The sequence below is a fragment of the Neolamprologus multifasciatus genome, chromosome 18 (assembly GCF_963576455.1).
Source record: "Neolamprologus multifasciatus chromosome 18, fNeoMul1.2, whole genome shotgun sequence".
Classification (NCBI taxonomy): domain Eukaryota; kingdom Metazoa; phylum Chordata; class Actinopteri; order Cichliformes; family Cichlidae; genus Neolamprologus; species Neolamprologus multifasciatus.
In genome coordinates, this window is record NC_140456.1 from 23,256,328 (window position 1) to 23,281,249 (window position 24,922).

Consider the following 24,922-nt stretch of genomic DNA (forward strand, 5'->3'; position numbering starts at 1 on the left):
TGTGAGTGAAGTATTGTGATAACATCGTCTCGTGGGGTGTCTGGTGAGTTCCATCGCTCATATGCATCCATAAATCACAATCAAAAATAAAAGTAAACACATTTAAAACAACAAGAATGAAAAGCAGACGTCTTGTACACCGTCAATATAGTGAGATTTACACATGTTGGCTTAAAAACACGAGTAAATATCACTTCTTTTTGAAATTCAAAGAGAAGGGTTTGATGTGTATTTTGTTTCAGGCTTGGGAAAGAGTAGCACAGATTGCTAATGGTCCTGTCCCCCCAGCAACATCCTCTCTTATGACTCTTAACAGCTTGGTTTGTGTCAGTTCATCTGGACATCACAGACGGATACTTAGGGCAGAACAAGATAGAGCTTTTAGTTTGAGGAATAAACTTTGGTAAATTATGTTGAGAGAAATGTATGTGTGCAAATTGCCCATTGCGTCTCTGGACTCCATATTGCATCCCTGTGAAAATGGTCAATTTATCCCCATTTTAATGTATCCACAAACCCCCACACATGCACATACAGACACATTAGCTTTATGGTTGTGACCTTTCCTGATAATGGTCAGATGGCTATCCGCTGACCTTGCTGTGTTAACAGTTTGTCCCCTGGCAGCTTTTTTTCTCCTTTTCTCACTTAATGGATCCCCTAATGTGATATTTCTAGAAGAAGGGAAGTGTGTGTAGGTGTGTGTGTGTGTGTGTGTGTGTGAGTGAGCGATAGAGAGAGAGAGATGAGGAAACAAAATTGGTAGTGAGAAGGAGACAGAGAGAGAAAATAAACTCTGACTGAGAGATGACACTTTTGTCTGAAAGTTAATGCTATTTTTAAGTACACTCTGAAAAAGAAAACAAAACTAAAAATAAAGTATGCAGCTGTCTCCAATTCTCTGCCTAATTTAACAACACAAGCACTGCAATAGACAGAACCAGCTCTGTAGTTCTCACTAATGCGAGGCCATGGCTCAATTTCTTTCACAATCCATGGGCACAGAAACAAAATTATAGGCTTCCAGAGTTTAGATTTATGATTTCATTGCTTATTTTAAATGCTGTATGTGAGGATATTATGATTCAGGGTCAGCCCTTGGTTGTTGAATTGGATCCACTAATGACTAACCATTTGGCCAGTTCATAGCTGCTAGGAAAGCATAGACATCTCCTGGCCCTGCCATTAGATGCACTTTCTGGATTTTTTTAAAATTGGGTGACACTGGGAGAACCTATAGGTAATGGAGTTAACTCCATAACTGGCTGTAACTATAAATATTTGTTATTCTGTTGAGTGGCACAATTAAAGAACGATGTTTTGCACATAGTTTAAGTTCCTGCTCTGGCTCTACTCTACAGCTCCCTGATGGCTGAACTCCTTTCCCTATTTCTAAGGGAGAAATAGGGAATCTCCCTGAGATGGATTTCTGCTTCTTGTATCCGCAGTCTCTTTCTTACAGTCACTAACCAAAGCTCGTGCACATAGGTGAAGGTAGAGACATAGATCGACTAGTAAATTGAAAGCTTCGCTCTTAGGCTCAGCTCTCTCTGATGGTACATCCGCTTCACTGCAGCTGCAACACCAATCCATCTGTTGATCTCCCACTCACCTCTTTTGTGAGCAAGATCCCGAAATACTTAAATTCCTCTACTTGGGGCAGTAACTTGCCCCTGATGTAGAGTAGGCTCTCCACCCTTCTCCTGTTGAGGAACGAAGCACCAAGAACAAGTCCGACTCATTGCTTTGGCTTCTCTTAATATCGACATGTTTGCTTTGTTATGTTATTTGTTTTAATAGTTTAGACATCATCACAACTTTTTTGGGAATTAGGATTGTATATGTGCAGTGGATTTGAAATGTTTAACCGGAATCAGCTGGGTGTTTTGCACCCATTCAAAGTTGACGGTTGTTCCATAGCTGGTCAGATATTTATAGTCTATGTTCAGTGTTTCAAATGATACCTAATGTAATGCTTCTCTAAAAATATCTATAAATTGTTTTGAATTGAATTGTTAGACTTTTTTGGAGACAATTTTGCCTGTCACTGCTGCTCATGTGTGAACTACAACCCTCCACATTGACTCCTGTTTGCAGCCATTTTTTGAGGCAGAGCAGGGAGAACGTTTTGTCAAAAAAAGTATTTTTTTTGTGTATTTTGTGTATTTCTTTTGTGTATTTGCCAGTTTTTTTCATGTTGTGGAGACATTTAAAATTGAGCAATGATTTTGGAGAATTTGTGCACACAACACAAATGGCTGGCATTCAGTCTTTGTCATGGTGTCAGAGATAATTGATGTTTGAATAGCTGCTGGTCTGAGTAGTTCTTTTACTAAAGACAAAAACTGCATGTTTCATTCACCAGATTCTTTGTTTCTTTACCAAAACCTATTTTTGAGCATCACAGCCCTTAGCATGCACAAAACACAGTATGTGTTTGAAATCAGCTACTTTAAATTATTAATGCAAACCAAACAACTAAGTCTTGATTTCTGGCTATAAAACCTACTCTGCTGTTTTTAGAGTCTATCAGAGGGCAGTCGGAAAGTATGATGAAAACATAAGAAAGATAAGAAGTATGTAAAACAGCAACAGCGAAAAGTAGGAGCATTTTCAGTCTGCCACCTCAGGGGAAATCTATGAGTTTAGTTCCCTGCCTGGGGAAATTACCTGCAAATGATTAGTGTCTGTTGCATTCACGAAAGCTATATCTGCAAAGGTATTTGGACCCACCGGACAAGTTCTGAAGACCCAAACCGTAGAAAACTGAGGATGCTCAGTTTGTGTGGAAAGGAGCAATGGACTGCCCCAACTGATGTCTTGTAATATTGAAGGTAACACAAACTGAGCGCCGTTTGTGTACACGTGGATGTAGAAAAAAAGCAACTTGGGAGACAGGGAGGAGGAAATTCAATTTGATTGTAATCTGATGTACACATTCTACTGTTTGTGAGTTAAATTAGATTTTAGATTTGTTTTCTCTGCCTCTCCCCTATACCCCTTACAGTATTAGAGGGGGATTTATCTGGAAAGATCTATGGTTGTGCCTGATTGAAGAATCATGCTGTGGGAATAGTGGGCAGATGGTAATCTATCAAACAGACAACGAAATGTTTTATTTCTTGTTCCGTTGCCAAAGCACTGAAGAACAAACATCTTATTTTACCCTCAATTATAAAAGCCTTGGTTCATGGACAGGTTGCTTTCCATGTGACTGGCTTAAAACGCATAAGCAATTGTTAGCTTTTGGTTTAGGCAGCGTAGTTCAATATGTCTCATTAGTCCATTTTCTTATTGTTAGTGTCTCTCTCTGTCCAGATCTTTCTCCAGATCTTTCCTTTTTTTCATTAACTAACACATTATACTATAAACCAGCATGACCCCATTTAAGTTTCATACACTGTTATCCACCAATTTCCACATAGTGTGTAAATTCAATGCATTTCAGTTAGCTGCTGAACCATCTTCTCTGGCACAGGTTTTTGAATTAGAGGAGACAAAACTAAATGAAAATGCAAAATTGTTTGTTTTAAAACAATGTAAAAATTGGACTGAACCAATGTGATATCAGTCACAGGTTTTCATTGTATAACTTAACATTAGTGTTTTGGCTGTGGAAATGTTGGATACTTTACTTTATGAATGCATACCGCTTCATGCACATATGTCTAAACAGTACAAAGTAATTGGCTAATAAAATACTAGAATTTCATTCATCAGAGCTCAAACAAAAACTTCTTGTTGGGCCTGTATCACAGCCAGTCAGCAATAGTTATTAAAAATGCTCCAAAAGGCACCAAGAGCACACACAGGGAAGAGGTCCAGATTAATGGCTCAAAGGAACGGATGAGGCCTGACAGACTCTGATTGGCTCAATCAAAGCGGCCTTGCCCCTACTTCAGTTATCCAGGTTAATGAGTTAAAAAAAAAAGTTCACTCCACTCATAGATGTTATGAGGGTTAAATTAAACATTAAGGCTGAACCTGACTGTATATTTGCTTGTTAAAGCTGTAAAGATGGTCATTGTAACATTGGAGTCTCTGGGGATTGACGCCCTTTTTGCAGCCAGCCTCACGTGGAACCTAAAAGTACTATAGGTTATGCCGCCTTTGGTATTACTTGCCTGTAACACAAAATACAAACACCTGTGAGAGAAAAAAATTAAGGACATCATAATGAAAATTGCTGAACCATGTTTAGTGACATGTCTTTCAGTGTCTTTAAAGATTTATCTTTGAAAAATATCTGGAAGTAGAATCTAAGTGGTGGTTGCAGACTGTGGTAAAAGCAAATAAATTATACTTTGACCCGAAATTTCTACACTTGAAAGAAAATGCTTGTCGGATGGTGAAGAGCATAAGAATCGGGTAGGATATTTTCAGTAGTTTATTTAATGTTTAAAAAAACCTAAAATTGAACAGTTGCAAATAGTAGTTGCATGGCTCAAGGTGAGAAGGTAAGTGTTTGGATTTTTATGCCTTTATATCTTAAAATCGGTGCAAATATTAATCACGAGAACTTAATGAAAACCTGATTAGATGTTGACTAAAGGTGACTCTTAAAGGACACGGGGGTGAAACTGATTAGATTTTAGTGCTCATTGTTCAAGATAACAGTGACCACTAAAATGTTTTTGACCTTGGCTTAAGAATTAATTTGCTAATTTGCCTTCACAGAAATAAAGTCCAGACACTTTCTCCATGTAAACGTTTGCAATATCATAATTCAGCAATAAAACTTCTATTGGTATTATTCAAGTTTCACATCTGGGCAAACACATTACTGGATTGTTGATAACCTATTAAATTCCTTCAAATTCTTCAGTTTATAGCATCTGGACGGAAATTGATACACACAACAAGTTTACAGTTTGGTGCAGGCAAACAACCCCATCCTCCATCCTTCATCTTAATTGTTTTTTCTTTCTTCACATTTCCACATCGACTCATTTACAATTAACTGTTCTCAGACACATAGTTAATGTTTTTTCACGACTTTCTTTTGACGACATGCTTTAATCTTAGACAAATGAAATAACATCTTTTGCTTTTAAGCAAACAGATTATCATATAAAGCTGGTTAAACGAATAACATGCAACTAGTGTCCCCTTTTCAAATTAAATCACTTGTCAGCATCTTGAAACTCCACAAATCTCACCTGTGCATTCCTTTCTGTTTCTTGTCTATCTGCTGCCCAGCCTGGCTGGGGGGGAAAAAGCCCCAGAAATTCTCTCCCTCTGGCTGTCTCCAAGGGTAGTGGGGACAAATCACCTGCTGTAAACCTCAGCCGTGCACTCTGCTCACTGTTCCCTGTCTAAATTCAAATCAAGAGCCAAAGCTGGCGAAAATTTGATGGGGCAGTGCAGGTGGGGTAGGAAATGAGGACAATCGGTGAGAGGAATTTTATGAGTAAAAAAGTTTTTTTTACACTTTGCTTTCTGTCCTTCTACCTTATGTCCTCCTGTTTTCTTTCCTGTGGTTTCTATCACATTGTCCTTCTGACCTTTTCTCTTTAGAGATCTCTTCTGACCCTGGTTGCAGAATACCTCCTATAACTATTTCTCCCATAAAGATAACATTCGACATGACCCGTACCCTTAATGATGTGTTTTGACACCTCAGAATATATCATTATATTAAAATCCTGTGTTCTGACAGAGACCAACCCCCACTAACTTCAGACGCACATCCAGTCATTTTGTTCTGTAAGCAGAAACTGTCCAGTTCAAAAACGAGCTTCAAGCTTTACTCCTAGTAGTAAAGAGTTAAATTTTACCTCATGTTTTTATTTCTGACCTCTCTTTCATGTATCATACTTTTTCACCACATGACTAGATTCATTTTCATCCAGGCAGTTTAATAGGAATTTCTTGTTTTATATTTGGCCTGGAATCACTAAGGTACTCCTTTTTTCCCACTTTCTTTTAAATTCACTTATAAAAGTTTCTTTTTTACCAAAGGGAGAGTCTTACCTTTTTAATAACTGTGAATTAGATGTTGCCGACATCTAGAGCTATAGGTTTAGTTTAAAAAAAACCCCAAAACAGCATGTCCCTGTTTACGTGCAATAGAGGACACCGAGTGATACCATATAGTCCCTGGATCTCCCTCATTTTTCTCATTAAAGTCAAGTCGGCTTTTTAGCCTACACAGCGTCTTCGTTAGCATAAACTGAAGTTAGCCAGAGATGGATTTAAAGACCTCTGTGCTGTGAGACTGAAACAGACACAGATGTCAGATTTAAAAGCTTGATGCACCGGCACCGTATTGGAATAAGTGTTGCTGTTGAATCACTACATCGCAGTGCTTATTTAAGATGCGGCTCCACTGTGAAGGAATCATCTTATTAAAAAGACCTGAATTGACCTCATATCTACACATCCAGCACCACATGCGTTGTCACTATCTGCAAACCATACTTTATTATAACCTGGCCTTCCCTCATTTTTACTTTTTGAGTTATCTGTGCAGTTTTTTTGCTATCAGACTACAACTACACAATGATTCAGTGTCTGCAATTAATTTGACTGAAACATTTAAAAACCCCAGGCCTGCTTGTTTCTAATGCTAATTCTGGCCCCGATGCCTTTTATCAAGTAACTGTGTCAATTGCCATGCAGTGATGCTGTGTAGTGTGCACCAACACAATGTCCTAATGACTGCAATACAACCACTGTGCTGCTGTGTCAGGAGCGCAGAATGAATCAGCAGGTTAAGCATAATTATAGAAAGGTGCAAAGTAACAGTAGCATGTGTACCAGCTAAATAACTTTGTTTTGAGTCGCACCATCGTCCCATTTTGTTCACATGCAGTTGTAGCCAAATTAAAGTGCCAAAAATGTTTAATCATCCATGTTTTTTTCTATTCTCTTTCATGTATTGAGTAGATATTTCTACCTTCCTCAGTTTGTGTATGACTGGCTATAGATATAAGCCTGGAAATCTGTCAATAAGAATAGCCGGCACTGCTAGATTGATTCATTGGACAGTTTCTCACACAGTTGATGCTCATTTAATCGATCATAAAATTGTTGAAAATGATGGATGCTTATGTTAAAGATGAACAGAGTTTCATATAATGAGGTGAGTGTATGTAAGAGTAAGCTTCTGTGAGCCAAAATGTGAAGTTTCAGATAGATTGAAACACTATATGACTTCAGAGAGAGAGGTTATTCTTAATATGGTATTTCAGTCACCAAGCACCTCCCACATGCTATTGACACCTTGGGTTTGCATTAGCCAGCCAATCAGAAGAAAGACAGATGCTCAAACCATCATTGTGAATTAAAAAAGCTCCAAAAAGAGTCCAAAAAAAGTAAAAAGGAGCAGGGATGCTTTAATTTTAAACTTCTAAAACACTGCAAATATTGTTTAAATCAAAACAAACAAGCAATTATTGTTACAAACTATATATATATATATATATATATATATATATATATATATATTCTTTATTCTCCACATTAATAATGCAGGTTTTTTAAATTAATTTATTTTCACAACCTAATGTCATGGGCTGCTTCACAAGCCGGATCTCTTTACTTACTTTTCTCATGCCATGCCTGTGTACCACCTTTTACTCCCCACAGACTTCCACTGTCGAGAGACTGGATCTCATTATCATTTTCTTGTTCCCCCGAAACATGCGGATCATCAAGAATGCGATTTCCTTTTTCCTGATAATGCATCCTGGAAATGAACACTCCAAGCGGAGACAATTCAGCGGTAGGTGGCTTCAGTGTCATCCATTCTCTGTACAGTAAAAGCCAACAGAGATTACATGGTAAGAAATAACAACCCAAAAAGAAAATTACTGCATTGATATTATATGCTGTTTATTTATATATAAATGTTTGACGACAAAGGCAGATATCAGTCAAAATGTGGTGTTTTTTTTCTCTTGACTCACCACCTTGTGAAAGTATAGTTCAGTAAATTTATACATTTATAATTTATACTTCTAAAACTTGTTAAGGCGATAGGTGCCACCCTTTAAAACAGATGTTTTTTTTAAATATAAAAACAATGAATCGATCAGCTTGATTTGATACTAATGAATGTGAGTGTATGAGCAAACTTGTGCAAACACTCACTTATGCAAAAGCAATTAAGCAGTCTGCACTATAACATATGCACATGAGTTTTTTTCTTTTAAAAACCCCCACTTTGATTCTCACCAACCTCTTTCCTTTCACATCTGTACTCTCACTTTTGTTACTTTCTTTGTGCTCTGACAGAGAGCACAAAGAAAGTAATTTTTGGTAAAGATTGGAGAGAGAGTTGGTGAACAGAGGGTGCAAGCAGAGAGCAGGCTAATACCATACTGTGAGGTTGAGAGTTGGGTGCTCGAAAGAGAAAAATGACTTCAAATACTTCTGTTCCCTTCAGTGCTGTACCTCCCCTGGACAAAGCACTCTCTGGTGATGAACACTGCATCTGTGTGACCGGGTCACTCGTCACTGACTTTCTCTCGTCTGTCCTTCTGCTTATCGGATTATTGACCGGTCTTCACACTGTGCCTTGGCCCCCTTTTTTTCCCCCTCATAAATTTTAGGGGAGCTGCAGCCATCTGAGGATCTCAAGGTCATGTTGAATTGCATGTTCATTTTCAATAAGGAAATCTTTTTAGAAGAAAGAGCTAAGCCTGATCTTATATAAAGAAATAAGCCCACTGTATATCTAATTTCTTGGTTACACTCGGTTTTCACTGTGCTACTGTTTGCTGCTGCAGGCTTTTTAACTTAAAAAAAAGGCAAAGCGGATTACCCACCTTCAGCTTGACGACGCCCAGCAGGATGGAAATTTTCACCTTTTTTTTTAATGTTTAAAAAGAGAGAAAGAACCAAATATGGACATTTCAGATAGGAGACACATGGACATTGTTGTTGCTGGGGCAAAAAGACTATAAATACAAATCATTATTGAAATCATTATCAAAAAATATAATACGTCGTGCTAACACCTGCTGCTCTCTGGCAGCAGCACCATGCTCTCCCTTGTTTTAAATACACTTTAGAGCAACATGCAGCAACACTACACTTGAGCGGGAGGAGGGAGGTATGGGGTCTTAACACACCCCCGTTCTCTGCTAGCCATCGGGGCGGGGGGGCTGGGAAGAGATGCTGGCTGTCCGATTGGCCTCCCTGCTGCTGCGGAGCCTGGGGCGGTCTGCTTGCCTCCACCCCGGAGGGAAGGGTAACATCTCTTGGGTCTGGGTACTGTTTCCACCTCTGGGGGCGAGGATACCTGGACCCGGGGTATAGAGTATGTTTGGGGAGTGTGATTGTGTGTACATGTCCATTTACGTTTATTCCTACGTTTGGTGAGTGCTGAGTGTTTGTATATGTGTGCATGAGGGTGGGAATGCATGTCTGTGTCTGTGTGTGCCTGTTTGTCTGTGTCTATATGTCAGGTCGGGTCTTAGACTCCACCTCTCTGGGAACTCCCAGTCCCTCCTAGTGTGGAGGCCTATCTCCCCTCACCACACTCACTGTAAATTATAATTCACTTTTGCTTCTTGTGCTTCTATTTTCTTGTCAAGAAAAACATGCTTTGCAGTGCTGTGTGGTAAATATCGAAGGCTTGCAGCTACACTTCCTTTACTGCTGATGAATCATGCTATATCTGCCTGTAATGTAACAGGCTGGCACAAACACAGCTATAGGCAGTGTTGGGAAGGTTACTTTTAAAATGTATTCCATTACAGATTACAGAATACATGCCCCAAAATGTATTCTGTAATGTATTCCGTTACGTTATTCAATGAGAGTAACGTATTCTGAATACTTTGGATTACTTAATATATTATCATGCTGTTTACAACTACGTGAATGTACTATTGCTGTGATTTATTACTATTACTGAAGGTCCGCGGCTCCGAACCGTAGTAAAGGGACCTCTGGCTAATACGGTGGGTTCGTGTCGTAGCTGAAAACTAGCTTTACTTTGTTGTCTGGGTCAAGTTTTCTTAGAGAGACAGAGAGAGGCGTTGAAAGGCTGCTCCAACGGAACTTATTGTTTTCGGAGGAAAACACGAACACGTGTACAGTCCAGTCTTAATAGCTTACTTACAACTGGGCTCGTCAGGCACTCTTCTTGGCTGCAGTGGTTATTATTATATTTACATGCTTCCAGCTCCCGTTTTTGCTCGATGACAGCTCGTACTTTTCCTTTTCCTCCCTCCCTCGCTCACAGACACATAACGTGTATGGCAGTCCATTCTCCCTGCAGCACGGACTACACTGCCTATGATGCTACATTCTTTAGAGCTATGCTTGTAGCATTCTACCTGTTAGCTTAGCACAACAACAACAATAAGGCCTCTCTCACCCAGGAAACACACAGTCGCAGAGAGAGAGAGAGAGAGCGTCGCCCTGTAACCATGGCAACCGTAACGCTGCCGCCTGGAACAACAGAACGTAGCTGTCAAACAAAACCCAAACAGTCCTGACCCGCCACAATATGAAACAGGGAAGTACCGCCGTTTAATCCATTTATTTCAACAAAGTAACTGTATTCTAAATACCACATTTTTAAACGGTAACTGTAACGGAATACAGTTACTCATATTTTGTATTTTAAATACGTAACGGCGGTACATGTATTCCGTTACTCCCCAACACTGGCTATAGGTGCATCCAGGTCAGTTAGCTTTGTGTTGGACCAGTGTTTTTTCTTCCAGGAAAACAACATTCCTCATCTCTGAGATCACATTGTGATGGGAAAGCAAGACTGTTTTTGCCCGAGGGGTGGAGTTTTAAAAAATGCTACTGAGAGTGAGAGACAAGGAAATAGAGTTTCCAACCTGGTATTGTAAAAATGGGCTTGTAAAATATAGTTAGTGTCCTGTGTGGGCTTACACGATCCTATGAAAAGGAAAACATGCCCTCCTTCACGTCACAGGTTTCATGTATCAAAAATTATCTGGTCTTTTTAAAATTATTTAAAGGCAATCTCAGATGACATATTACACAATGTCATTATTTATTCAGGAAAAACTGAGGCAATGTGTGACAAACTGATTACACCCGTACTGCTTCTATAGAAATTAAGAGTGTAAGTGGCATCTAGGTGCTGATAATCAAAGGCACTTAATTGATCATCAGCACATGTGAGCATTCCTATAAAATACAATATAATGCAGAATCTTATAGAACAGGGTTTAAAAGAAAAACTCTTTTTAAAAGAAGCAAAAATATTTTTTCTGCATTCAAAGGAGCTTGCAAAGAAAAACGTCTGGACTTCTTTAAGTTACTTGAAGACGTTTCACCTCTCATCCGAGAGGCTTCTTCAGTTCTAAGGTCAAATGGTGGGGAGTCCCAGATATAAACCTGGTGGGAGTGTCCCCCCACAGAGGGACAAAAGGACCCCCTGATGATCCTCTAATCGCCTGAGCCAAGGTGTGGAACTGGGTGTGGGTCCCAATCAGCCAGAGTTTCGGGTGAGTTCATTGTGAAACCTGGCCCCACCTTATCATGCGAATTCCTGAGGTCAGATGGCCCAGGGTGTGAGTGGGCGTTAAGGCGTTAAGGCGCTTGTGAAGTGGCTGTTTGCTCACAAGCGCATGGCACAACACAGAAGAGCCACCTCCACAGGACAAGATTCAGCTGTCCATCTGCATCTTAAGGATAAAGGACACTCTTTCGAGGATGCCAATGTTCACATTTTGGACAGAGAGGACAGATGGTTTGAAAGAGGAGTGAAAGAAGCCATCTATGTCCACTGTGAGCGACCATCTTTGAACAGAGGCGGTGGTTTACGACACCAACTCTCTGCCATCTATAATCCAGTTTTGAGATCCCTTCCCAGACGCCTTAACGCCCACTCACACCCTGGGCCATCTGACCTCAGGAATTCGCATGATAAGGTGGGGCCAGGTTTCACAATGAACTCACCCGAAACTCTGGCTGATTGGGACCCACACCCAGTTCCACACCTTGGCTCAGGCGATTAGAGGATCATCAGGGGGTCCTTTTGTCCCTCTGTGGGGGGACACTCCCACCAGGTTTATATCTGGGACTCTCCACCATTTGACCTTAGAACTGAAGAAGCCTCTCGGATGAGAGGTGAAACGTCTTCAAGTAACTTATAGAAGTCCAGACGTTTTTCTTTGCAAGCTCCTTTGACTACGATGACCTGGATGACTGAGAACCTTCACAGACATTTTTTCTGCATGACTTTATCAGTCTCTTATATCATTGTGGAGACATTTTTTTGTCCCGCTCTTTACAACGTTGGTTCAGTTCATTGAGGTTTGTATGCAATCATTTATGCACAGCTCTCTTAACTCAGCACTTCACTCAGGTTGAGGTCTGGACTTTAAATGGGTCATTGCAAAACCTTGATTCTTATCTTTTTTAACTATTCTGTTTTAGATTTGCTACTGTGCTTGCAAACATTGCATGACAAAGGTTTACTCTCAAGCTGCCAAGTTTTAGCTGACCTCACAATTGATTCAAAACTGTTTTGTGTACAGAGCAGTTTATGAATGACTGAATGACTACAAAGGTGCAAAGATCCATCAGAAGGTTGGTGGTTTGATCATTGTCTGCCCCAGTCTTAATGCCAAATATCCTTGGGCAAGATACTAAGTCCAAGCTGTTGGCCGATGCGTCCGTTGGAGTGTGAATATTAGATAGAAAGCACTTATGTAGAAAGAGCATAGAAAAACTAGTACTTTGAGTGCTCAGAGTGGAAAAGCGGTATTTACCATTACCCTCCACCACTGTCTTTGAAAGCTGATATGAGCTGTAAGTTCTCATATGATGTGTTTGTTTTTTGTCTAAACGATCCAGCCGCCATGTTGTTTTAGAGAAAAGAGGCTTTCTACCGGCAACCCCTCACACTAGCCACACTTGTTCAGTCTTTTTCTGATTCGACTCTCATTAACATTAACATTAAACATGCTAACTGATGCCTATAAAGTTTGAAATGTACCTCTGGGGTTTTTTGCAGTTTCTTTGAGCATTGCATGATCTAAATTGACATCCACTCCTGGGAATACTGGCAATAGTCTTGAATGTTTTCCTTTTGTGGATGATCTTTCTCATGGCAGATTGATAGATTTTTAAACAGTTTGGAAATGGTCTTATAACTCTTTCCAGACTGAGGGGCAGCAATAGTTGCTTCTCTCAGATCATTGTTGATGTCTTTACTCCCTGGCATTGTGTTAACACTCACCTGAGTGTTCCAGACCAGCAAACCGCCAAACCGTCTCCTTTTATAGAGGCGCTCACACTCACTGGTGATTAGTTAATCAAGTCCAATTGATTAGCGGCACCTGGCTGCTACTTACCCACTTAATTCCTATGGAAGCAGTGAGGGTGTAACATATAATGTGTTGTTGTTCTTTAAGGATTTTGTATCTGCTTGATGGAAATAGCACTCTCACACAAGAAAAGATAAATAAAATAGTTGAATTGTGCTGTACTGGTGGTGTAAACTCACAGTTTTGGGGGTTTCTAGTGTTTCATGCTTTATCTGACTGATGCTTACTTTGTTATTCTAGTTATTCCGCTCACAAAGCTTTATCTCTGTTATATTGGCTAATCGGGGCATAATGGCTCCCATATCCCTACTTCTAGCCTAAGAAAAGAAAGAGGAAAAAAACCTCAAGAAACAACAGCTCAGTCCTTTGACTCCTCTCCTTTCCTGACAACTACAACTCTATGCGGTGTGTCAAAAGACAGAATAGCCTAATAGTGTTTTAGCCTGTTGTGTGGCCCACCATAACAAACCACTTTCAGTAGACATGCTCCCCTGCTAGGATATGGCCGTACCTGTACTTTTGTCGCACAGAGCAGATCCAGTGAGGAATTATTATACAATATAAAGATTTTCAGGTTGAAAACTTAATGCTTTGAAGCCACTGAAGTAATTTCATGGATAGAGTTTAATTTGTAACCCTGATCCAGGCATTGCTGTGGTGCAGTGGAAGCTGTTGTGTTTGAGCCCAGAGGGAAACATGATGTAACACTGCGTAAATGTTTCTCAGTGTTACTGAAGGTTGTTTTCCATATATGTGACATTAGTTCAGTTGATTGTTATTCACACTCTCAGTACTTGTGAGTCTCATGGTCCCTCCAAGTAGAGGCTTCCTAATTAACTTCCCTTATTTCTTCCTTCCCTCTTTGTCTGTATTTTCTTTATACTTTGACTTTCTTTGTGTCAAAGTTTGTTGCTGTTGGCAATCGTTACCTTTCTCCCCGACTCCCACAGCTTTCTGAGCAGCTAAACAACTTTTGAAAAATGCCAAGGGAGTAAAATCACTCTGCGAGGTGTGTGAATGTGTCATATGCCCATGTCAAGAGAAACTGCTTTTTATAACCCGTGTTACACAATCCATGACAAATACTCTAAATGACGTTAGTAGTGTTTTTGGACCCAGCGTGCTTCTGAGTGTTAAACCTACAAAAATGTGAGGTTTTCATTTGAGCATATCTTTTAATGTGGATGCACTAAAGTACTGTGTAAAAACTGCATGTAGTGTGAAGCGCTCTGAGTGGTCAATAAGTTTAGAAAAATGCTATAAAAATGCCAGTCCAGTCCCTTTTTAAATTTTTTTATTGTTCTTGAGAGGAAGGCTGTTGTTATTAAATGCAAGGCATATATTTAGAAATAAACAATGAAAGATGATTGTTTCTTTAGAAATATTTTCGCACTTTGAATTGCATGCCAGGAAGAAAAATAGTTTCAAACAAGCTAAGACAGGGCGAACAGAATAGAGGCCACAGGGTTTTTGCAACTGCATAGGATGCTTTCCGGGCCTCAGTCTACCATCCATGTTGATCACACATAAAACAGCTCTGGTTTTTGCATTATTGAATAAGGAGCAGGGCAGATGTTATGACTTGTTGCTGTTTAACCCTTTTGCCCATGGGTTCAGGTAGCTGTTATCATTCTTTGCTGTGTGTGAATAGGGTGATCGTATTCTGTCTCGTTGATGCAACCTTTCCTTCTCTCTCTTTTTTTTCCTTCACCCACTATTTCTTTATATAGCACAGGCTTAGTTTGCACAGTGTGCAGATAGGTCCTTTATCTGCCTCGAGTCAAATTTGTTGTTTTCTGTGTTTTTACTGTATCTGTAAAAATCACTATAATTGCTGGAGGAAATTAGTTTGCTTGACACAAGCAAATGAAGAGCAGAGTCCAGTTTTAAAAACTCATTAGTACTGGGTGTATTTCACTGCCTTTTTGAGTCATGCTGAGCACAAGTGATGTGTTCATTGTGCAGGAATCTGAGATAACGCTGTTGCAACTACTGTGTGGTTCAAGCAGTGTATTTGAACACAGAGAACATATTTGGACAAAACTGTCAAAATAAATTGTATTTGAGATTACATTCCTTCAATATGTAGGAAGAGGCCTTGAGGCAAAGTAGCGCATTGTCATGCCTGCACTCCACTGCGTCAGTTGGTTGTCTTATCCCATCACATGTTGCTTATACCAAAGTCTAGTCATAGATACTGTACCGTGCAGCCTAAGGCAGAGAAAATAGCTGTAACATACACAAAAAGTGGAACACAGCTAAAGCTGTATGTATATAACACAAAATACTGTACAAAAGTCTTAAGCTATCCCCCATTTCTATATATTTTACTTCCAAGGAGCCAGACTTTGGGTATTCATATAAAGTTGTCTTGAGAAATAGTTCTCTTTTCATTTTCAGAGGAATGTTTTTGTTTGCTCGTAAAGCCCCTTTCTACTGACCTGTGAGTCAGTCAAGAATAAAAGAGGCACCCAACTCAACAGATGAGCAAATGAGATGAATAAATAAAATAAATAATAAATAAATAAAAGAATAAACCAATAAACACCAAATGTTGACTTTCAATATGAATAAACAAAGGTTTGCGCAAGACAGTAATATATATATCTATATATCTATATATCTATATATACAGTGGGGCAAAAAAGTATTTAGTCAGCCACCAATTGTGCAAGTTCCCCCACTTGAAATGATGACAGAGGTCAGTAATTTGCACCAGAGGTACACTTCAACTGTGAGAGACAGAATGTGAAAAAAAAATCCATGAATTCACATGGTAGGATTTGTAAAGAATTTATTCGTAAATCAGGGTAGAAAATAAGTATTTGGTCACCTCAAACAAGGAAAATCCCTGGCTCTCACAGACCTGTAACGTCTTCTGTAAGAAGCTTTTCTGTCCCCCACTCGTTACCTGTATGAATGGCACCTGTTTGACCTCATCATCTGTATAAAAGACACCTGTCCACAGCCTCAACCAGTCAGACTCCAAACTCCGCCATGGCCAAGACCAAAGCGCTTTCGAAGGACACCAGGAAAAGAATTGTAGACCTGCACCAGACTGGGAAGAGTGAATCTACAATAGGCAAGCAGCTTGGTGTGAAAAAAATCAACTGTGGGAGCAATCATCAGAAAATGGAAGACATACAAGACCACTGATAATCTCCCTCGATCTGGGGCTCCACGCAAGATCTCATCCCGTGGGGTCAAAATGATCATGAGAACGGTGAGCAAAGATCCCAGAACCACACGGGGGGACCTGGTGAATGACCTGCAGAGAGCTGGGACCAAAGTAACAAAGGTCACCATCAGTAACACACTACAACGGCAGGGAATCAAATCCCGCAGTGCCAGACGTGTTCCGCTGCTGAAGCCAGTGCATGTCCAGGCCCGTCTGAAGTTTGCCAGAGAGTACATGGATGATACAGCAGAGGATTGGGAGAATGTCATGTGGTCAGATGAAACCAAAGTAGAACTTTTTGGTATAAACTCAACTCGTCGTGTTTGGAGGAAGAAGAATACTGAGTTGCATCCCAAGAACACCATACCTACTGTGAAGCATGGGGGTGGAAACATCATGCTATGGGGCTGTTTTTCTGCCAAGGGGACAGAACGACTGATCCGTGCTAAGGACAGAATGAATGGGGCCAAGTATCGTGAGATTTTGAGCCAAAACCTCCTTCCATCCGTGAGAACTTTGAAGATGAAACGAGGCTGGGTCTTCCAACATGACAATGATCCAAAACACACCGCCCGGGCAACAAAGGAGTGGCTCCGTAAGAAGCATTTGAAAGTCCTGGAGTGGCCTAGCCAGTCTCCAGACCTCAACCCCATAGAAAATCTGTGGCGGGAGTTGAAAGTCCGTGTTGCTCGGCGACAGCCCCAAAACATCACTGCTCTTGAGAAGATCTGCATGGAGGAATGGGCCAAAATACCAGCTACTGTGTGTGCAAACCTGGTAAAGACCTATAGTAAACGTTTGACCTCTGTTATTGCCAACAAAGGTTATGTTACAAAGTATTGAGTTGTATTTTTGTTATTGACCAAATACTTATTTTCCACCCTGATTTACGAATAAATTCTTTACAAATCCTACCATGTGAATTCATGGATTTTTTTTCTTCACATTCTGTCTCTCACAGTTGAAGTGTACCTCTGGTGCAAATTACTGACCTCTGTCATCATTTTAAGTGGGGGAACTTGCACAATCGGTGGCTGACTAAATACTTTTTTGCCCCACTGTATATATCTCTCTCTATATAGAGAGAGATAGATGATATTACTTGTTAAAGACACGTTGATGTTTTAGTGTTATCATTTTTTTGTCTTTTTTGGTTTTAAGAAACATTTATGCTCCAATTATGTAAAGCAACGCTAGCATGGTAAGGAAGGAGGTTTTTCTCTTCCTTTCCACCCAACTGGATCCAGTATTAGAGGGCTGCCATTGGATTGCAGTCATTTATCTTTCAAATGTGTATATGGCATTATGAGTAATGGTACTTTCACGCTTTTTAGCTCCCTTGATTACTTTGGCCCCCACTCCTCCTCCCCCATGCCTTTTTATTCCAATGACATATTCTTTCGACTGTAATTCGGACAACTTTGACAAAGTCAGATGCACAATGTGGAAGATTGAAAGTGAATGGAAGGGCGGCTGGGGGAAAGCAGAGGTTTTGGAAATGAATCAACCTTAGAACAACAAGAACATGAATGTGGTTCAGCTGTTTGAGTTCAGCATCACTGAGGAGCTGCTGATTGCCTTTTCTTGAGTTTTTATACTAGAAATTGGTGTGTGTGCATATTTAACATAAACAGCATTCTGTTACATTCTCACGTTGTTAGTTCATCCTCCATTCATCATGTTATTATTGGAAGACTCTGGTACTGCCTCAAACCGTCCTAATGTTCCCCGTGTGGTCGTTTGTCTTTTTAACAGTGATGACACCTAAAATGCAAAAAGCCATTCTCAGGACAGATATGCACAGTTTTCAAAATGAAGAAAACTCAGCTAAAATAACAACAAAACTTAAACTTGATTGATGATTCTTCAATCAGTTGGCTTTCATCAGTGTTATGACTGGAAAGTTGAACCAGCGCCGTAGCCATGGCAGCCTGTTTAGTTGGCTGACCAACTGCTGGTCAGTGCCCGCTGACAGTGGGCACTGACCAGCAGTTGACCAGCACTGACCAGCGGTCAGTGCTGCTCTGGAGATGAAGAGTGCCGGGGAAAAGCCTGATTAGTGTTACTGACAGCTCATAGATCTTAGCTGGCTCATCCTCAGCCCAACCTCCCTGCCTCTCTTTTGTCTCATCTGCTTTCTCTCTCATATGCACACACATTGTACACGTGTGTGCACACAAGGCCAGCCGCTCTATGGAGATGTTAAAACTATACCAAATTGGGTTCTCTGACAGGAGCAATACCAACATTAAGTCTCAAACCTAAAGAAGCCACGCCGGCTTCTGCTCCACAAGTATTTAGAGGATGACACATTTTTACCCCTCAGCTGTAAAAGGACTGATAGGGTATTGTTGTTGTCACCCAGCTGGGCAGGTGGATGGCATGGACATCCGAGTTTGAGAATGTGACAACTTGACAACGAGGCGATGTAGGGTTTTGAAATTGATACCATAGGTGCATCTGCTAAAATTCTTGGACAAGTTACACTGACCTCAAGGTCAAGGTCAGAGGTCAAGTTTTCTGAAAGTCTTGTGAAGCCAATAACTCAAGAAGGAAGTTGCCTAGGATTTTCAAAATAATAGCACAGGTACATCTTCTTCAGCACTGTACAAGTATTTTTAATTTTTTTTTTTGCAATTTTGTAATATACTTGATCACTTTGCATTTTAAATCAAACTATAAAGGTATGATATAAGTGTAGAATTTATGCTTTAATGCAGGTGGATTTACAAAAATGTTGTATTGTTTAGTAAATACAGCACCTATAAGTCCTGCATTTTCAGAGCCTCTGTGGTGTTTTCTTCTTCTTCTTTTCTTACTTACTTAACCAAAAGCTGTAAGTTCAAGTTTGATGGCAAAAGACATTTCTGACCAACAGTTTTGGCTTGCAGTTAATTCAAACTTGAAGAAGACCTCAACTCTATACGTTTCTCTGTTGAGTTCTTCTAGAGAGAATATCGTTAAACTAGACTATAAATCAAGTCACAAATTATTCTTGAAAAAATAAAAGAGGAGCTCTGAAAAGAGATGTGCCTGTGTTACTTGAGCACAAGTGTTCCCAGCTATGAACATTAGCATATGGCTGAAGAAAACCTGTCATCACACTTTAGCTAGAGTCAGTAGACTTGGCTACACAAGAAAATGTTACTTGCAGAAAGGGTAGTTACACTAGAAGCGTACGGTGCTTTGGCCAACAAGGCGGCATTGGCCAACTTTGCAAACTTGAACTTCTTTAACTACAACTGCAAAAGACACTTTCTTTTTATTGGTTCTTCTTTGTACCGAATATGAAAATCAAAAATAAAAAGTGTTTTACTGCCTGGAGGTTTGTATACAATATTTTACTGCAGTGGCAGCATAAACCCATAGATTTGCCATATAGTTTTACTATCAACATAAGGATTAATGGACCTTTCTGTACATTATGCAGACATGAAAGGCCAAACCTGCTGAGAAAGGGGATGAATAATGGCATATATACGTCTTGGGCAAACACAGTGTACACAAACAGTCTAAGTTTTCTTCTGGTTTGTGTTTGTGGGCCAGTGTGTGAGAGAGAGTGTTGGTGTGTGTCATCCTCTATTGAGGTTAAGGCCCTAATAGTGTGTGCTCTTATCTGTGTTGGTACTTAAGGCTAAAGGGAGTAGTGGCAGCATGTGGTCATATGGATTAAATGTATCAGTGTGTCTACTTAAGATAGTGTAAAAAGATTGAAGTGTCTTACTGCTATGACACGAGGGTTCCTGATATTTTATATATAATCCTAGTCTTTTAACTCTTTTCATGTGACACCTGACAATGTATAATAACTGGATCAGTGGCAGTTTCAGGTCAGAAGGCAGGGATGTCAGTGTGATCCAGTTGTCTTGTGTTACATGGATCAGCTGCTCCTGTCTGTCCCAAAAACCCAGCTGAAAACCAAGAGGGGGGGTTCAGCTTTTTCAGTTATTACCCCTAAATTGTGGTATGATCTCCCCGCACATGTTAGGATGGCGATTTTTAAAACATGTCCTAATCTTAATGTTGTTGTTGATGATTTTTCTGCAGTGTTTTGGCACTTTGTACAGCACTTTGTCAGACTTTGTTGTAAAAGGTGCTCTATAAGTAAAATTGGATTGGACTAGACATCAGAATAATGTTTCCCTTGTCCACATTTTATTGTGTATTAAATTTTGCATCATCTATTGGATCATCTAAAAACATGAGGCATAGCCTGAACTCCCTCCTTCTGGTGCCCTGAGGTGGTGGTGATTTATCTGCTGCTCTAGCTTCTGGTCCGTAACAAATCCCCCCACCCTCCAATCTTTCCGTCTCTTTGCAGTTACTGTACATTCACTTTCATTTTTATGTCCCTTTCTTTCTTGGTCTCTGTTCCACTTACTCATCAAGCTCTCCTTCAATCCCATTTACAATTTATACTCTTTTTATTTAACACATAGTAATTACATATTTGAATGCAGCACCCCTTTCACCCAAACTCTGATGCAGAGCAGACAATAGGTTCTGTCTGTTGTGCTGTTTGGTTTTGGCCCATTTTATCTGCGTCATACATCCTACCAGTCACCCTCACAATCTTCTGGGCTTTCCATCAGTCTGCAGCAAAGAACACAGGTTACACACACACACACACACACACACACACACACACACACACACACACACACACCTACACACACACACACACACACACACACACACACACACACACACACACACACACACACACAGAGTAGTAGAAGTTTGCCCAAGGCTGTTGCTGAAATGACTGGCTAACCACCAAGAGTTACATGGACTGCTTGAACTCTATCAGTCAATAGGCCATCACCCCAGGTTCTTTCCACCATGGTGGTTTGGATGTAGCCTTAGGCTGTGTGAGTTAGCCTGTGTGTTTGTATTCTGGAGGCATAAAGTACAAGTATAAAAAGAGAGGGAGACAGAGAGTGAAGGAAATACTAAAATATTTATTAACAGATTAAGAAAATAGTTTTCCAATAGTGTGCGCCTCAATCCAGTGCTAATGGCTCCACATAGTATCTGCAGTGTTTATTATGAAAGCATGGAGAAATGGGCCTTTGGAAAACAAGTAGTGCTGAAGTGAACATAAAAAACGCACAGAGTTGAAACCAGGTTAAAACTTAATACTTCCTCTCCAAGAAAAAAATAAAATCATTAAATATACCTGTATTGGTCTTGGTGGTCACCTTTGTTTACCTTTTTGGATCGCATATCCATAGCAACACCAACACACAACACATGACCAAGCATTTGTAGATACAGGACACATGCCCAGCACTATACTGATTTTTGAAATGTGCTTAAGTGCATTACAGATTAATGATAAGGGAGTCACCAAGTGGACTGTCTCTCTAGGTCATAACATTCATTCTCATTCACTAGATGAGGCAGGATACTCCGTATCTGTCAGATGGCTGACTGACGTCTCCTTCACACGTGAATATCCAACAATGTCTACAGATCCAAGTTGAGACATTGTCAGAAGTCTGTTTTGTAGTGTTGCCACTGTAGGTATTTTGGCCAGTATTGGCATTTAGAGCCAATATGAGGTGGCACACAGTCACTCCCTGCGTATTTACTGTGCATCAGACAGACAGTCATATCGGACTGTTTGACATGTGCCTTCATCTGGTAATGTCTAGAAAACGTTAGGACTGCATTGCATGTGCGACTGTGTGGATGTGACACTGACTGTGTTGTTTGAACTTGTGATTTATTAGAGGAGACTGTACCAGGATCATGTGAGGGTGAATACTTGAATATGTCGGAGTGATTCAGAGTACTTTTCTCTCCGGATCAATTCAGGATCTAGACAATAACCTAAGGATTTTGCCTTGTTTTTAGTTTAAACCCAAACAGCTTTACAGATATTAAACACATCACCAGCCTTTCCACTCACCTAAAGCTTAGAATAAGACTTCATTTATTTGCTGAAGTTGAAACATTTTTGGCCTGAGCAGGGCAATCTGTGCTCTCTTTCATCTTTGCATTAACTCTGACTGTAATTATTCTGCCTATAAAATGCTTTTCCCCCCAAGCTGTTAGGCCCCAGGGGTCAAATGCGTAGGCTGATTATTGCTCAAATGAAAGAAACCAAGCAAACACGAATCAGTCAGAAGTGACAGAAACGTTTCTTTGAAATACAAGTTGGATAACTTTTCAGTCAGTTTAATGTAAAATCACTATAATGCATGTCTCTCTTAGTATTTCCCATATAAAATGGAATGAGTTTTACTATTTTGTCCCTCAACACTGAGAATTTTAAAACTGTGTTTGTTCATTATAGTCACTGTGGTACAAAATATTAAACAGAGTGCGCCTTCTAAATTTGATCAAATCAAGCTTAGAAGACGCACTAACCGCACCACACTTTGATCTGTCTCTTTCACTCATATTTTTCCCCCAAATTAGGGCCAATACGTATTGCTTAACTTAACAGTGAACTCCAGACTGATTTTATTATCATGACAGGTCTTCAGCATGTAAGACCCAAATTTCCATGATGAGGGTGTGTACGTTTTAAAAAGGACAGCAGAAGTGAAATTAAAATCCACACACTCGCACACAGAGAGAGAAGCTGACAGCTTAGTTTGAATCACTGTCCATTTTCTATGTTTTTCAGCATCAGCGTGCTGCTCAGCAATGAGACAGAGAGGAAAAAACATTTTTACACGCTGATTATTTTAGTCCTTTGCTGAAAAAAAGACACCATTACACATAATTATGACCAGAAGACTTTTGAGAAATGGTGCTAAAATTGTACTTAAAAGCTCTAAACCCTTGTTTCCCAGTGGTGCAGTATTTACTAAGTCTGTTTTGTTAAGTTACTGTGTGTTGGTGTGTTGGCATGCACATTTGTGCGTACGAAATGAGTCCTCTGTGGAAAGTAACTGTTTTTCACACTCGTACTTTTCCAGAGGGGCTTATAGGCCCCTTCAGCCATGACTAAAGCTTTTCTCTCGCTTTAAAAGTGCCTCTGCCAGCAACTTTAACCTCCCTGGGGTGATTTCTCACTTTTTATCCACAGTACCATAACGTGGATTTGCAACTATTTTCCAGCCACATGTTACACCTTTATATTTAAAGTCCTTTAAGCTGACATGTGCCTTCTGAAGGAAGGAACCCATATTTTTGCAAACTGATTGAATATGGATGGACAAACTTATAGAAAAAAAGCATGTCTCAAGTTAAGCCCAGGAACGTGTTGTTTCCTTGAGAAGGATGCTTTGTGGACACTTTTTTTTTTATATCGCTCTAATGGCACCCACATGACCCGTGACAGCAAATTTAATTTTTATTACAACAGCGAGCAGTCAGCAGCTCCGGAGAAATATTCACATTTACACTGGAGATCATTTTATAATTAACTGCATGTGTAATGTGATGTGCATTATACTGTTTAATCCAAAAATAACTGTATGCTCTTTACAGAAGAATAGGAAGTGGCAGCTTTAGGATGTATTTTCATCTTTTACACAAAGGGAATAGACTAACCACTTTCAGACCTTCACATGTAGTCACTGCACTGCTCTATGAGCTGTATTGAGGACACCAGTGGAAGTAATTTCCTGCTCCCTCTTGTTAGAGCACTATTGGAACAGATTTTTTTTGCTGTAATTGAATCAGACATCTTGCTGCCCGGACAGATGTAACATACTTCCTGCTCTTTTCAATCCATTATTCCTCTGGTGGGCGTGTAGATTTTGGCGATTGTCGAAAGGAAACTAAACTGACAGGCCACGAGGAAGCAGGTTGAAGGTGGCTAGTTAAGTTCCTGTTGTACACTTTGTTTTTAAATTAAAAACCTTAAGAAACACTTTAGTGCTGTCTGCTGTGTTTTTCTTGGTCTTAAATCACATTAGAGCTAGACTATTCAAATATTTACTTCTTTTCATTGTTGCCAAATTAATGACATTGTCACTAGATTTTCTTTTTGGACAATTAACACCAGCATTGTTCTGTGAGTGGAAGGTGTGTAGTTCAGGTCCGCTACACTACAGGTAGGCTGCGAGGGACGACGGGAAAAAAGCTTATTGAGTAAAATTAAAGTCTAGTACTAAAGTTTGCTCATGTGATCGTGCTGACCTTTTATTCAAAATGTTCAAAATGTTAATTGTCAATGATTAATTAAAAATGTGGGTTGTTTCATGTTCCTGAATTGAGGGATGCAGGGAAGGGTTTGAGAAACTTACAGTTTGTTAATGAAGCTCCAAGCCCAGAAAATGATTCTAAGTTTGTTCAGAATTTTAATGTTTGGCAGCCCTATTTTTAAAATCTGTCACCACCTGTAAACATGGATTTCCAATGTATGTTAAATATTAGTTTTGTGGCCCTCACCTTTCTCAGGAAGAAAAAACCCCAAACGAAATGATCAGACTGACGGTTCACATCTTTTCCCTGATAACAGTGACAGGTAGTGAGAATGAGAGACGGCAAGCAAAGTAAAGCCACGGTTAAATGG

The 24,922-nt window shown here is 39.9% G+C and overlaps 1 protein-coding gene and 1 long non-coding RNA gene across 2 annotated transcripts in view; both read left to right on the forward strand.

The window, feature by feature from the left end:
- Positions 1-24,922, forward strand: part of clstn2a (calsyntenin 2a) — a 170,256-nt gene that overhangs the window by 47,629 nt on the left and 97,705 nt on the right. The gene's annotated exons all lie outside the window — the stretch shown is intronic.
- On the forward strand, positions 9,492-24,559 carry LOC146497945 (uncharacterized). Its single transcript, XR_014870852.1, has 2 exons — positions 9,492-9,665; positions 10,633-24,559. It is a non-coding gene; the product is annotated as an uncharacterized LOC146497945 (long non-coding RNA).